The following is a 12,463-nucleotide window of genomic DNA, read 5'->3' on the forward strand; positions in this document are numbered from 1 at the left end:
TTAGCAAAAACATACGCAATGCAAGCATACTGAACAAACAGATTGACAAAAATAAGCCGATTATGACACACACAGATGTGTACACACTATGTTACAGCCAACACCAATCAGTGTGCGCCAAACCCTTTCCAATCTTATCGTGTGTCTGTGTGTGTGTCTGTGTGTGTTTGCGTGGCAAGTGTGTCTCAAATCCCGTCAGCTATTGTCTGATGATGTCACAACAGTTTGACCTCAGAGAGGATAATTGTCATGGGCTTCCAGTGAAGCTGGCTAATATTCTGTGTGCACAGCTTTGTTTACACCTGCCAATCAAACCCAAGAAGCACAACCTCTGACTGGTTTTTGGATCATTCTGATGGTTGAGATATGGAGTCTTTCCCGCCCAAAACATGGACACAATCAGTGATCGAGCTCACCAACATGCATATCATTGACTGTCTTTGGCTATGTTCAGACTCTCTCTCTCTCTCTCTCTCTCAGTTTATAGATTTGGAAGTCAGGGGGAGAGAGTAGGGAATGACATGCGGAAAAGAAGCCACATGCTGGATTTGAACCTGGACCGCCTGCTTCGAGGACTACAGCCTCCACACATAGGGTGTGCGCACTAACCACTGTGCCACCAGCGCCCCCAGATGTTATTTTGTTTTGAGCAAGACGGTTGTTTTTCCTCCTAATAAGCTGGGTTTTTACTCACTTCAAAGATTAATGTCAGCCAGATCACAACTTCCCCAGCATCAAATCCTCTCACCTCTGCTACAGACAAGCTCAGGCCAACAACCCGCCTCATGTGGCCTTAAGCTGCTAATTATCCAAAAGCTGGATTTCGATGAAAAATGACTCAACTAATCAGTTTGGAGCACCTCTGCCCCTGAGAAATGTTACATAAGTTCTCCTGTGTTGTGTTCAGGTAAGCGTTACATTTCAGTCTGATGCAGCACAGATGTGTGATCTGCATAAATAGACAGAGAGCGGATGTTTTCTACAGTTTGTGTGCTGAACCTTCCTGATCCCTCAGTCTCTAACACTTAGTCTGCATCACAGCTCCGAAGCAGGGAACGAGGCCTTTCTTTTCTCTGTTTATGCGTGTCATAGCTGCGACTGTGTGGCTGAACAGATAAAACTATTCAGCTTATTCAGTGAACCAGAAGGGGGTCTGAGAGGAGACAAGGGAGAGAGGAAAAAACACACAAACATTTTCAAAACTCAGACGCTGCCTGCTGTTACTGGAGACCATGCAGCGTCAAAACAGCAAAACAATCAAATGAAATGCCCGTCTCCTTGTGAGCTTATATAGTTCCATCCTCCTCCTCCTCCTCAGTTCACCATTTACTCTTTACTTTTCCTATTGAACTGTGCTCAGTCAGTGGCTGCAAAGTAAGTCTATAGTGCAGTATGTATAGACATCTTTACAACAAGATATTTTTCCAGAGACTGTCGATCTACTGAAGTGAAAGAAATCTCTTTCATTTAAGTCATTTATAAAAGTAGGTAAGTTAACAAGTCTTTTGATGAACTGTTATTATTTAATTAATTACTTTTAAGCAGGCCTGGCGCCAGGACAAAAACTGACTGATGGGGTTGATAAAAATTCCTGGGGTGCAATTTTTTTCCCTGTAAAATAAAATAAATTAATTTAGCTTTGCACATTAGCTCAGGGATGGGGGATGAAGGGTGCAGCACCCCATATAATCAGGCCCCATTCGGTTCTGACACACTGCCTAGCTTTTCTGCTCACTTGTTGTCTTTAAATAAAAACTCCTCTCCACAAGGTTTATTTACTAAACAATAAATTACAGTTTTCTACAAATGTATTTATTTGACACAATGAGGGAGAAAGGCTCTCATAAAGTGATGCTGGTGTTACAGTGAAGTGGGTTTACAGGGGGAGAGGAAGAGAGGAGTGACAGCGGGGGAGGGTACGGTTACCCACAGAGGTGGAGGGACATAACTCAGGTTAGAACCGATTGAAGTCGTAGAATGACGCTGACCAAACTGCTCCAACATGAGCTAGTATGTCTGCACATCCGCTCGTCACCGTCACTGCTCTGCAGCATGCACACACCAATCTAACTCTAAGAAGGTTCTCTTGTATTTGATGATATTAGACCTCGTAAATTTGGATTTTGGAAAAAAAACATCAATAAGATTGAGCAAGCTGTAGAAAACTGTCACTTTTTTTCCCAAAATTCTGATCATTAGTTGTAAATTGGTCGTAGAATTCAGACAGAGATACCAGATACCAGATACCCAGTCCTTGTCATATTCTGTAAATAAATATATTAAGATGTAAGAGGCTGTCAGACTTCAGTCTTTTCAAAGTTTTTCAAAGTCGTCTCGTGTGTATGGAAGGGATTCATTTAGGTTTGACTTTAAAGGTGCTTTAAAGATAAATCTGCCTTCAGTCCTTGGAGAAAGGTAGAAATGTCTATATTCCAGTTCAAACAAGGAAGAATAAATATCAGTCAAAAGTATTCATCTGGTTTCGTGGGAACTCAATGTCAAAATAAAAAGTTTGCCTGATTATCTGGTGACTCAGTGAGCATTAGTGTCAGAACAATCTCTTTGATTTATATATGACTGATTTATTTCTTTTATCAGAGACGTCTTTGGCTTCGTACCCACACATTGATGCCTGAAACCACAGTGAAATCTAATTAAAGAGAAAAAAGTGTTCAATTCCATATGTTGGAAGAATTATCAATGAATTTTAAGATGGATTGGATTTAAATAAATCTTGGTAGAAGATTTAAATTTCTGCAGATATTTGTCACCACATTTTTGTCATTACCTTAATTGCAAAATAATTGCATGCAAAAATGCATTTTGGCTCGTTATATAATAAGCTCTCTAAAGTAGACGAGGCAGTATGCTCCTGCTGAGGTTGTCCGCGATCCATCTTACCATATATCGTTTGGACGTTAACGGAAAGCAAATTCAACAGAAATTAAAGGCTTGGATAATCGTTTTTCAAATTAACGTCCAGGTTAAAAAATACTTCACAGAAAATCAGCACAGATAATTAACAGATTAACAGGCATATGTTAAGATCTGAAAACAACATTTGAGCTTCTCACCTTGATCACGTCGTTTGAGGAAAATGGTCGCTGTGAGAATATGTCAATTAAGCATCCATAGAAATCTATTGCTGTGAGTTAGCTGTTATCTAAACTGAGATCTCACTGTGCACACCTTGGCTCTGTCGGATATCACCAGAACAAGATGTCAGCGCCCGTTGCAGAGAGTATTTTGGCTTCACCTTTTGAGGGTGGCAACCAGCGGCCCATCTTTATATACAATATACGATCCAAACCCAAAATTCTAAAAATAGAGCATCAAAGACCTGCAGCTAAATATAGTTAACTGAAATCGACTGGCTATTAATTGATTAATTAACTGATGACACCAACATTTAGTGTATAGTTGGCTGTAGGTAGGAATAATTTTGGTTGCAGAATTAATATGTATTACATGTCCGAGTATAACCGGGCACCATTGAACCCAAGATTGAGAAAATGTAATGAAAATATTTAGAATGTGTTATCTTGTTATACTCGTTTATTTTTGGCAACTAACCCTTTTGACTATTTAGGTTTTCAGCATCTTCACACACAGCATGAAGGAAGTTATCAGGGGACAACAACCTTAAGAGAGGAGCTTGAAGTTAGCAGCTTTAACGCACACATCATATCCCTGTTATAAGTCACTGAGATTTCAAATATATATATTTTCCTGTTTAAAACATTTCTCTCTAAATGAAGAAACCATGTGAGCCATTCTCTAAAGATATAAAAGCCAATATTTCTAAATGTTGGCTTTTAAGGATGTCTCAAGTGCTGGCTGTTGCGACGGGAGGAAACCTGCGAGGCAATAACTTTTGGCCTTTGGGATAATCAGGGTCCTCTCATATAAGAAATGTAACACGCCTTGAAGCGCTGCCTTTTCGATTCCACTCAGATTAAGCCTTCATTTCTGTGTGAAAAAAATCCATTTTGCCATTTTACCTTGAAATGCTTTTCTCTCTGTAAGTTTAAACGTGTTCTGGTACCATTATTGATATTTCATCAGAGACTTTTTTGTTTAGAGAACCATTTATTCATGCCTTGTGTTCATCATCTTTTTCAGACAGAGTTATTGAAATTCTTGCCACTTGGACACGATTTTCTGTTCTAAGGAAAGAAACTAAATTTTTTTGCTCAGCCACAAGAGAAATATTATGTTTTTTCTTTGAGAAATGTCTGTCATCAGTTTTCTGAGTAAACTAATATTGAAATCAGTCAAAGTGCAACATGGGAACAATTATAGACATTTCAGATCTGTTCAGACAAATATGTAATTTGATAAGCAGTAGATTTCAGCAGTGAGAAAATATATTGAACATTATAACCCGCACTCACATCATACAGTGCTTTTATTCCTTCAGCTTTGATATAATGGCTGAGAATGACAGCCTGTGCAGAGCTTTCTTTCTTGAGTGGAACATTTACGACAAATTTGATCTGCCCGTGACAGCATGTTCATTAAGCTGACTGTGACAAAGCAAACCTGTTGCTTCAACACCCTCCTATATGCAACACGATGTCATCACGTCTGATGTATTCAAACACTCAACAGAAAACTGCAATGAAACAAGGTAATGTGAATGAACTGACGTGTTATTCTCACTTCAGGTTACTGAATCCGACGAGACATAAAAAAACAACAGCCATTTATTTTGATGTCCTTTATTAATCCCTGAGGAAAATTCGGTTTACACTCTGTTATTTTATAGGGACATGCTTCTTTCACACAAACAGGCCCGAATCACACAGATGCACAAACAGGACCTGTGGACATTGGTGGAGAGATGTCAGAGTTGGGCTGCTACAAGCTGCTAAGCAGAGAGCACACCAGGGCAGTTGAGGGTTTGATGCCTTGCTCAAGGGCACCTTGACAGTGCTTGGGAAGTGCCCTGGCACCTCTCCAGCTACCAAACCAAATTCCAGATTTGGTCCTGGACTTGAACTGGCAACCCTTTGGTTCCCAACCCAAGTCCCTACGGACTGAGCTATACTGCCGGCCAAACCATATCAGTGCATAAACAAAAGATTATTCATCATCTTCCACACATCCAACAACTGTAAAGTCTGTTGATGTGTTGAAGACGTTACTCATCAGGACTTACTCTATCAGCTGTTGTTAATGTCCTTTTTATATATCTGCTAACATTGTGCTTGTGATAGTGACATGCTTCGTGCCATGTGTGGCATGAGGCAGAAAGCAGCAGGACTACATCTCTATGTCCATCATCAATACATACTAAATGGCTCTGAGCAATGTTCAAGCACCTTTAAAGTGCAGAGGAAAACATATTGCCTATAGAGAACTACTGAACAGTATAGCTATCATATATAACAACACTTAAAGAGTACAAAACTAACCTCCAGGCTTGGGTCTATCTTGAAGGCCGTTCCTGAGAGCTGTCACACGTGCTGCTTTAACAGGCTCATTGTATGTCTCTTTGTTAAACATTGTTCCACTCAAACTAGTTCTTGGAAACTGATTATTCTTCTCTCCCCAGTGAAAGTTATGGAGTTGTAATATAGAGGGTGTATTGACATGAAATCGTGACAAAACTGTGTGTACCAACAGATATGGAGAGAACCGATGTCTCTAAACAGATGAAATCCTTTAAAGCAATCAAAAACATTCTACTTTTAAACATTACTTTAGAAGAGATTGCATTACATGTTTTGTTGCTTTGAAGTAGCTTACTTAGAGACATTTCCCAAATGAACTACCCTTGTACTTTTTAGCTATCAATCAATCTAATTTTCCTTTTGGCAATAACGATTGTTACCATTCATGCCAATGAAGCATCTTGAACTTAAACTTGAGAGAGAGAGAAATGGGACATTAGATTTTTAAAATTACAGTTTACAACTACATACAAAGGTAAGACAAGGTGGGTTTATCAGATATGTGTCAGACTCTGTTCTGGGAGTCAACATCCCACATGGACCTGTAGTTCTTAATGAGTTATTTAAAATGAGCCAAGAGACAAACGACTCAAGACTATAATATCACTTGATTAATGAAACTATGTAAGTCATTCCATCACTCGCCACAAAAATGTGTTGATTATTATGTTAAAGAAAGGATTCTACTTCATGAAATCTTTAAAATGAGTGAACTTCAGATGTTATGAGCTATCCATTATTTCAACATTTTTGTCAAATCTTCACATTTTCCCTTATATGAGAAACATATGAATGAATAAATCTTTGATTTAAGAGGGGCCTTATAGAAGTTAATGGTTCTGACATGCATGTGGGAATGCTTTTCCATCTTTGCCATCATGGAGCCGTCTTCTTCATGGTCACTGATCAAAAATTCACCATATTACTCTCTTCTAATCGTAGAAATATTATAGGGCATGACACATGCCAGAAAAATGTCACGTGTCCTTTCTGTGGAGACTCTGAGCTGAGGCACTGGAACCAGGTGGGCACATGAGAGATCCATGAGTCATGGACACAGCATGGCATCTTGGCTCCAATATTGTTCAGGATGACAGCTAAATTGCTAAATACTACTTTTAGTGCAGAATGTGAAAGGACTTCCTTTTCAAATGATTTTAGATCAGAAGTCATCATTCATTATGTTCTTAAGTCAGTGCACTGCGCCTTCACAATGTTTAATACTGAGAATGTGCTGAAATGATTGACAGACCTAAACGCACAGCATGTATTAAAAAACAAGGAGGCTCTCATTCAAAACAAAATCAAAAGATGATGTCAAGACTGGCAGGTAATTATGGGAGTGATTCTCTCTGCTGCTACCCCCCCCCCAAACCCCTAATGAAAACAAGACAAACAGGCAAATCAGACATAAGGAAGAGAATATGCTTACCTACGAGCTAATGTAGCCAAATATAATTTACATGACATTTCTATCACAGCAGGCCTATGGCAGCTTTCAGCAGCAGTTCCTGCTCCCGGTGTTTCCATGGCAACAATAAACATTTGTTCAAACGTTGTGTCTGTCATGGCGACTACCGCTACAAGACATGTCCCGTTGCAACTATAAAATTGAGGATTTCTCTGGCTTTGTTAACTGTTGGGAATATTATATATATGGGAATATAAAGTGATGCAAGTACTCAACAAAAATTAGATAAAACAGGTTTAGTCAATTTTTTATGAATTTGAGAGTAAAACAATTCTATGTATTGTATCTTGAAGTAAAGGAGCCAAGATACAGTTAAAGAAACAGAAATACTCTAATGGAAACAATGACACTTTCTAACAGGGGTCTGATCAACCTCACTTGTTGTAAACATGTTATGATTAACTTCAGCCTTCATGTCATCATGTTTTTAGAACTAGAACCATGACCCATGTCTGATTCCTGATTTATATTTACTGTGACTAGAAAAAATCTGTTCATATATATTCAATTGAATTCTCAGAAAACACATTGAGGGAGAGCCTTCATTTACAATATTGCCAAAGTACAACCAACAATCGAGCAAGTGCAAATAAATTCCGGCAGGAACAGATGAACCCACAGAGAAGGCCATGTATTAGAAAAAACAGAGAATCCATGAATAAAACAGGAAAGTGTCTCATCTTTAGAAGTAAAGGAGTACGAATGAACAATGAAATAGATACATAATAAAACAATGTCAATATTTAAAGCAAAACATTTAAAAATCAGATAAATCAGGATTAAAACTTTGAATTATGTCAGCGGTATAAATGTGGTCAGCTTGTTGTTTTTTCTGAGCAAATGTCCTGTACTTGGGGCGTGGTATAGGCCTACCTGAAAACAGATCTTCACAACTCTGTGTGAATTTTGGGATCCTGTAGGGTGAGCCATGACAGGGAATGTGTAGGGTAGCTACCCATGATAAAAGACAGCAGAGTTTAGAGGTGAGGGGGATATTTAGAAATTGTTTTAAAAATGTGTGTTTCCCAATGCTTTGTCCAGAAATTAATTTTTAGTGCTGAGGGATACGCTGCATCTGACAATTTAAGAGTTGTAATCACCCCCCTTTCCCAAATAACATCCCTATAATCCAACACAGAAAGGACATCTTCAAATTTTCTCGTATATAACAAAACAAAAGCCCAGTTGTCTCGAAGCCCAGTTTTGATAAAAAGCCTGTCAATATGCACATGGAAAGTTTATAATATTGAAGTCTCTCTAAAATTGGGTTAAGAACAGATTGAATCTTCACACTGAAAATACTTTTGATTTGAAAATAACATCCATTTATTCATTGCACAATTCAGGCTACTTCTAAGTTATGCAGATGATTTTGTGAGAAGGTTTAATGAAAGCTGAAGATTTAGAGTGGCATCACAAATCTGGAAAAAAGTAGAAAGGACAGTGTCATCATCATGAAGATGGTAAATCTGTTCAGATCAGTGACGGAGGGCTCCTGTCTGTTTTAAGCCTATTTGTGGGGGCTACGCACCAGATATCCCTGGCCAGATTTCACCCCAGCACATACTCACCCCAGCACATCCAGTGTCTTTCACAGTGCAGAGACGTCATAGGAATACCTCTTCAGCTGAGAAATGTTGCGAAAGACGGCAGAAAGAGAGGTGTAAACTGAGATGGCAGCTCTTACACCAGAGGACAGCTCTCTGAGATAAGAAAAGTAAATGATTAATTCAGAAAGTGAGAGTGAGAAGAGATGGCAAGAGAGGCAGAAGAGTGGGCCCTTGGTGAAAAATTCAAGAGAACAAGGTGAAAGAAACTGTCAGCAGAGAAAAAGCATGCTGTTATGCTGTTTCAGTCCAGAGATGAAAAAAAGTCGTCTTTCAGCTCAGGAAAAAAAAAAAACACCATCACCGAAAATAAACACAAGAGTCCTGACAAAGCCCCCCACTGAGGCTCCATGCTGAGTATCAAACAGAGGTGGATCAGCATCTTTTAGTGTCTAACAGGCGTTGTGCAGGCTGTGGAGGTCAACCATTATCCCGTATTTAGGGAAGACTCAGACTGTTTCTGAAAATCAGGCTGCATTACACACTTGAGTAGAAACAACACAATCTGTACTATAACTATTAGAAGATTTAAAGATTAAGGCTCAGAATTATTTACTGCAAAATATTGTGCAGATGATCATGTGTAACAGAGGCAGTAACGTATGAAATTAAGTGATACTGAATTAACTTAAATGAGCTCTCAGGGAAGCAATTGTAGAAATAACACCAACAAATAAAAAAAACAGAGACTCCCTACAACCTGCTTTAGTCATGTTTTGCAGATAGCAACAAAACTAAAGCACATTGTTAAACAAGAAGACAATGGAGCATAAGTGGGAGGTCTGAGAAGAAGGTAAAATTGTGTCTGACCCCTCTCACCCTGGACATGGACTGTTGGAGACCCTCCCCACTGGTAAGAGGCTGAGACCAAAACCTCAGACCACGGGAATAGTTTCTTCCCCTCTGCTGTCAGCCTCATCACTAATGTACCGCCCCCCTTCCCCACATAACGCAGACTCCAATCAGCCCCACAGTCAGAGAACATTACAGTTATTTGAAGGCTCAATCTATGCGTTACATTAACGCACACTGGACTTAATATTTTCTGATGACACTGCACGCAATCTTTAACATACCTGCACAGTTCCTCGATTGCACATTTTGTACATGTTTTCATATTTTATATTCTATTATATATTTTCTAATAACCTTTATATTTGTACCTTATTCCTATTTAAGCTGTCAGCAGGATCTCTGCTGGTTTTATATTTCCTTGTGAACTGTTTTGCACTAAAACACAAAGTCAAATTCCTTGTGTGTAAATGTACTTACACAGATTCTGATTCTGAGGAAAGTGAGTTATCTATTATGTACTATCAAGCGCATACTGTAACAGCATGTTTAAAGACACAAAGTGCTGAAGGTCACTGTCAGCAGTGAAACAGTTTTCTTCTTATTCCTTGGCTTAGTTCACAACGTGTATGAGAAGTCATCATGGTCACCTTGGCATGAGCTTATATGAAGGATCTCTTCATGAGTTAGCAAATTTACTTCACCGGGGTAAAATGTGATGTGGTCAAATGCTCTTCATCAGTACATGTCAAATGAAGGTGTCACCACTGTATAAGCTTCCAGAGAACCAGCCTCCCACTGAACTGTTTATTGAAACATAAATAGTGTACAAGCCACGGCTGACAACAGCTTTATCAAAAACCTTGGACACAACGCATTGGCTTTTGAAAAATTCATTGTTATATTAAATAAAAGCATTTCAGCTTTGCGTGTGTCTTGGGTTGGTTTTAGAAGGAGGCTTGAATTTCAAACTTTAGTGTGAGCATGTTCTGTTCATGTTATACCCACGTATGACTCATTCATCATGTAAGAGAAGTGCAAAATACTTCAAAGGTTGGATGAGGAAACGGTCTGTGAGACGCAGTAAAAAAATAACCCAGAAAGAACATGAAATAAAATGTTGACATCTGTGACATATCTATATCTATATCTGTGACAAAGGCAGCTAAGAAACATCTGAGAAAAGGATTAAGAGGTTTAATCCTGCCTGAGTAAGAACCAAATGGATCATCAATTGAGCATGTCACAGGTTGTGCTTGGACGTAGATGAATTTCATGAGACCGGCGTTACTGAGGTTTTTGGAGAAAAATGGCAGCGTATAACTTTAACAAACTAAGAGAACTGCATTTGGAAAGGTTTTAAAAAACAAAAATACACAGAGACAGTTGAGCACTGAGCCAGAAGCTTTAGTTTAGTAACAACAAATCATTGTGAATATGAAGCTATTATTCACATTGATTCATTTCAGAAAACTGGGCCTGCAAGATGAGCACTGCAAAACAAGCTTAACATAATCAGAGACAGCCAAAAGCAAGCCACAGTACACATTTCTATCCTCTGCACAGTCCATGGTGCCAATTCATGTGCAACTCTGTCAGACAGTCTTGGCCATGAGGAGCTGGCAGTGAGCACACACCTGGAGCCATGGCTGAAAGAACATCAGGCTAGCTGCCTGGGAACAACAAAAACTTTTCCCTCTTTCGTACTGGGTCTCTTCTTATCAGGTTCAAATTTTCTATGGGGAAAATGTTCTGAAATGTCCCAAGGAGAGGTGCTCAGATGGTATTTCTTGATGATGATTAACAGAGGATGCTAATATTTACTTTTAATAATGAGGCAAGCTCCAGACTTTGTGAGAACAAACTCAAGATGTCATTTACCCTGAATGAGGGTAATCAGCTCCTGAAGGTACTTGAGTTAAACTTGGACCCATTTTTTTTTCTATTGTTCTATTTAATTTTAATAATAATTGGTCTTTAGGATTTCTCCTTACTAAAAGAGATTGTCATGTGATTTGGAGTGAACACTTTTCATTTGGTGTGACAGATAATAACAAGAAGAGTTTGAAGTGAAAAAGAATAGGATGAATTTCTGTGGCTAACAATAACTTAGTGAAAACAATATTTTCAGTTCCATGACATTTACAGAAATAAAGTTAGTTAACTACATTTGTAAGATTTATGTTACTCAAAATGAAGACAAATACTCTGATGATCGCCACAATATATCTACAGCATAAGATATCTATATCATGTTAAGATATCATGTCAAGATATATATATATATATGAACTTGAGTGCTTAAATGTTTGACCAAGTGTATAACATGATGTTTTGTGAACTTAAGAATAGGCTTGATCAAAATCTTTGTGATGTTTTTAAATACAGGAAGCAGCAAAGCATCATGCTGCACACACACACCTTATGAATTAGCTTACTCTATCACAGCCACATAAAAGGTGTTATTAAAGGAGTTTTCTGACAATATGTTCCTGACAAGCACAGTCATAACACTACATAGGCACAAAGTGGAACAGCATTTTAATTATCTTCTCTAACTCCCCCTTAAAGGAGGTCAAGAATTGTGTTGCATAAACAACTAGTCTCACCTGCAATCATTAAATATTTCTTTCTGCAAGAAACAAAATGCTGTGTACATTTTAAGAAGGTGTTTTCTATGGGATGGTTCAGGGTCCTTTTATAAATGTGTTTTGGATTTAAATAGTTCTTTAAGAATGTATTTGTTCATTTTTTAATGAGTTTGTATTGTGTTTTTTTCAGTCCAAGTTCACTCAAGTCTCTTGAAAGTGTAGGTTTTACATTGTTAAAGAAATAAAATTTAAAATACACAAAATTGACAGTGTGCACTGTCTTTATACTGTAAATGGTAAATGGACTTGAGCTCTTATAGCCCTTTTCTAGTCTTCTGACTACTCAGTGCTTTTACACCGCATGTTACACCAACCCATTCACACACTGATGTCAGAGGTTGCTATGTAGTGAGACCATCAGAAGTAACTAATCCTACTTATTCACATTCATACGCTGCCAACAAAGCAGCGGGAACAATTTGGGGTTGCCCAAGGACACATCGGAGCTGGGGATCGAACCCCAACCTTCCGGTTGGAGAGATGACA

This window comes from Labrus bergylta, chromosome 2 (genome assembly GCF_963930695.1).
Source record: "Labrus bergylta chromosome 2, fLabBer1.1, whole genome shotgun sequence".
In the NCBI taxonomy this organism is placed as follows: domain Eukaryota; kingdom Metazoa; phylum Chordata; class Actinopteri; order Labriformes; family Labridae; genus Labrus; species Labrus bergylta.